The sequence below is a fragment of the Schistocerca nitens genome, chromosome 2, assembly GCF_023898315.1.
Source record: "Schistocerca nitens isolate TAMUIC-IGC-003100 chromosome 2, iqSchNite1.1, whole genome shotgun sequence".
Classification (NCBI taxonomy): domain Eukaryota; kingdom Metazoa; phylum Arthropoda; class Insecta; order Orthoptera; family Acrididae; genus Schistocerca; species Schistocerca nitens.
The window spans coordinates 685,853,701-685,858,132 of record NC_064615.1 but is presented as its reverse complement, the minus strand read 5'-3'; positions in this window follow the sequence as shown (position 1 = coordinate 685,858,132).

The window sequence follows — 4,432 nt, the reverse complement described above, 5'->3', positions numbered from 1 at the left end:
GAAATCACGTCAATTAGCAAGTAATTCTGTACCAGTGTCAGTTCAAATTGCACGAGACAGTCGCTCTTGTCGTCAGCAGGACAATAAACTTTTTGTAGATTTGGACATTCATGGCGATGTGATCCCATTCCAGCTCGATACCGGAGCTGCAGTTTCATTGATCAATAAAGACGCGTACAAACAACTGGGCACACCTCCGTTGCGTGCCGCAAATGTTACGTTAAACAGTTATTCAGGTCAGAATATCCCTGTGTTAGGACAGTGCAGCCTTCTTGCAACATACAAGGGACAAACAAAACTTGTGTCTTTTTACGTCCTTCGTTCTTCTTCTGCAGTGAACTTGTTTGGTTTAGATTTATTTCAGTTGTTTAACTTGTCTATAGTCAATCAGGTCCTATCAGTGAACCAGACTGTGCCTTCAGCCAGCGTTTCTCGTCTATGTGAAGAGTTTGCAGACATTTTTGCACCGGGCCTTGGTTGCGCTAAGAACTATAAAGCACATTTGGAACTGAAAGTAAACGCGCAACAGAAATTTTTCGGAGCGCGCAATGTTCCCCACGCATTGCTTGATGAGGTCGCAAGAACATTACACGAATTGGAATCACAAGGTGTGATTGAACGTGTGCAGGCTTCTCTCTGGGCATCACCCTTAGTAATTTTGCCAAAACCTTCCGGAAAATTGAGACTGTGTGGACTTCAAGGCAACGGTGAACCCACAACTAGTGATTGCAACTTATCCTTTACCCCGCCCGGAAGATCTTTTTGACAAACTGTGCCCGGGTAAATATTTTTCGAAGTTGGACGTAGCAGAGGTGTACTTGCAAATACCAGTGGACGACGAATCCCAGCGCGTCTTGGTGGTTAACACGCATCTTGGTTTGTACCGATTCAAAAGACTGCTATTCGGGTGTGCATCCGCCCCTGCATTGTTTCAGCAATATCTGCAAACTGTTTGTGCGTCGGTCCCTACTGCAGCAAACTATCTGGACGATATTGTGATCTCCGGAAAGACGGAAGAAGAACATTTAGCCAATCTCAGAACATTATTTCACGTCTTGCGACAAAATGGCCTTCGCTTGCGGAAGGACAAATGTGTGTTTTTTGCTCGTGATTTACCATATCTGAGACATGTAATCAATGCCCAAGGCATACATCCTAGTCCAGAGCACCTCCGTGCCATACACGACTTGCCTTCGCCGCAGAATTTGCAGCAGCTACAGAGTGTGCTGGGAAAAATTAATTATTATCATAAATATATCCCACATGCCTCTTCCGTTTCAGCTCCGCTTCATCGCTTACGCCGTAAAGGTGTTCCGTTCGTCTGGACGACGGAATGCGAACGCGCCTTTCGCCAGTTGAAATCGGCGTTGCTTTCAAATACTTGCCTTACGCCATTCGATCCGCAGAAACCCCTTTTGTTGATGGTAGATGCATCGGATTTCGGGATCGTTGCTGTGCTTGCGCACAAAGATGACTCTCATGATCGCCCTATTGTCTTTGCGTCCAAATTGCTTTCGTCTGCGCAAAGAAATTATTCACAGATAGAGAAAGAAGCCTTGGCTCTCGTATTTGGTGTTACCGACGCTGCCTTCCATTTTGCCACATGGCGACGCGCCGCCACCGCCGCCTGTTCTCCCGCCGGCGACGCCCGCAGTGGACGCTTCGATGCAGCCGCCAAGCGCGTCCCTGGGTCACGCGCCGCCGATCGCTTCCAGTGACCAGCTGTCCTCCGACATGGACCTCTTGCCCGCTCCGGACCAGATGTCGTCTTCGCCCGTCGGCTGCCCCGCCCCGATGGAGGTCGAATCTTCGGCCCCTCCTGTCTCTTTACGGGCCCGTACACCGCATGTTGACGTGCACCCTGGACTAGGTTTTCAGGCGTTTCCTAGCTCCCCTCGGACCGAATGGCCGGGTGCCGGTGGCACAGCCTCGCCTGTTGTTAGGCTCCCCACCTCGTCGCATACGTCAACATGGGGTCCTCCCCACGGCGGGCAGAAGCCTTATAAAACAACCGTTCGTCGATTTGCGGGGGAGGAATGTGGTGTCACCGCCAGACACCACACTTGCTAGGTGGTAGCTTTTAAATCGGCCGCGGTCCGGTAGTATACGTCGGACCCGCGTGTCGCCACTGTCAGTGATCGCAGACCGAGCGCCACCACACGGCAGATCTAGAGAGACGTCCTGGCACTCGCCCCAGTTGTACAGCCGACGTAGCTAGCTACAGTTCACTGACAAATACGCTCTCATTTGCCGAGACGATAGTTAGCATAGCCTTCAGCTACATTTGCTACGACCTAGCAAGGCGCCATAATCCTTTGCTATATATATTGTGGTTATAACATGTATCATCAAGAGCGATGTTCTACAATTGTGGATTAAAGTTAAGTATTCCAGAAGCTACGTACTTTTCTTTATAGCATTCATTACGTATCCTGTTTCAGACCTCACGCCAGCCTGCGTGAGTTTAAGCGCGTGCCTTTCGGCTTCCTCTCATTGTGTCTAGGCTGTCTTGTCTAGACACAACACTGACCCTCTTCCACTGCTCTGTTTCAGACGTCTGTAGCACATCTGTAGTTGTACTTCTTCCAATTCAACATGTTTACTCTTGTCCTCCGCAACCAATAACATCCGTAGCACATTTACACTGACAAATTTCTTCAGCATCCCCCATTTAACAGCATATGTGTTTTTTTGTAGCCCGTCCAGGTACTATTCCAGTGACAGCAAGTTCACTCCAATTTGGCCTTACACAGCTTGCTGCCTCGCTCCTGTAACTCTGCTAACTTTCTTCGTGCTTCCCATATCCTGTCCTCCAGGGACTGTAACCATTTTGTTACTACTACTTCCGTGTGCAATATCTCCAATATTACAATTGTAAGTAGGCTGTTTGTATGTTAGCAGCAATATAGACTGTGTTAATATCGCTGGCAGCTCTCTGCGCCCTCGGCAAGAGATTCTGGGATTGGATGTACTAGCAGTTAGTTAGTAGATAGAGAAATGTAGGGACATGTTTTTTCGTAGTGGAGACTCTGTGTTAGTAGGACATGCATTGTCAAGTGAGACGCATTGAAATGTATGAGGATGGATGTATGGTTTGATAAAATCTGGGCAATGGAATTATTGACAACTATATAATATTTGGAACTGGATATCATATGAATAAGGTGAAATTTTCTAAATACATTGTTCGCTCTACAACAAGATCTTTCTTTTTCTGACCATATGCCTCTTAGTAGTTAAGAGTCTATAGCAGTTAGAATCTATTTATTTAACTGGCCATTGTTGCTACTTGCTGTTATTGCTATCGTTATTATTATGAAAATTTTCAGTGAGCTAAATGACTTATAAAAAAGAATGCGGGTTTCTACTATCGAGATTCGTTAATGTAATGAGTTCAGGCAATTAACAGAGTTGGAGGTAGTTTCATATTTCTGTAATTCAATATTTTTTGGATTTGTATTATTGTTAGGATTTCTTGCAATTCAGGGCCATTCTTTTGTGTTAATTATTGGAAGTCATGTTGTCAATGTATAGCAGTCAGATTGCGTTGGGCTTGTATATTGTGGGTAATAAATGAATAGGTTAAGTTTCAGTTGTCTTTGTCAGGGAAGATTCTGTTGGTCAGTGCTTTATAAAAAAGTTAAAGAGTTAGTGTCACAATCTCTTAATGTTCCGATTCACTAATTCCTAATTCTTCCGTTCTTCCGCAGTTTTGTCGTAGCTCATTACTTCCCCAGTCATCTGGCGCAGTAACCGAGGATTCTTCAACACATCTTTCTTAAACTAGCGATTTGTGTGGCGAGCCACTTACTTGTTGCCTTGTTTCCCTTCACCCATCGTTTTATTACATTTAGTGTGTTATTCACTCTCCTAATGTCGACCTCGTTGTCAGTTTTCATAAGTCGGCCTCTCACGTTGATCCAACCTCTCCTCCTCTTCGTATGTGGTATAGTCCTCAGAACCTGTATCTTCTCATCCCTTAACTTCTCATAAGTCCCATGTATGCTTCTACATATCCCGAGAACTTTGAGCATTCCGTGATTCTCTGCCCCCTGTCTATCTCCCAGAGCGATTTCTACCTGACGACAGCCACTCAATACGTCCATTGTTGAGAAATACTGGCACTGGCCCAAATCGTATACGGTTTCCGTAATGTTTGACAAAGCGTAGGCAACCGTTAAATGGCTCTGAGCACAATGGGACTTAACATCTATGGTCGTCAGTCACTTAGAACTACTTAAACCTAACTAACCTAAGGACATCACACAACACCCAGTCATCACGAGACAGAAAATCCCTGACCCCGCCGGGAATCGAACCCGGGAAACCGTTAAATTTTAGCATTCAGACGTCGATTTTTTTTTTTTTTTTGAGTCGTCAGATTCTGACTGGTTTGATGCGGACGGCGGCCGGCCACGAGTTCCTCTCCTGT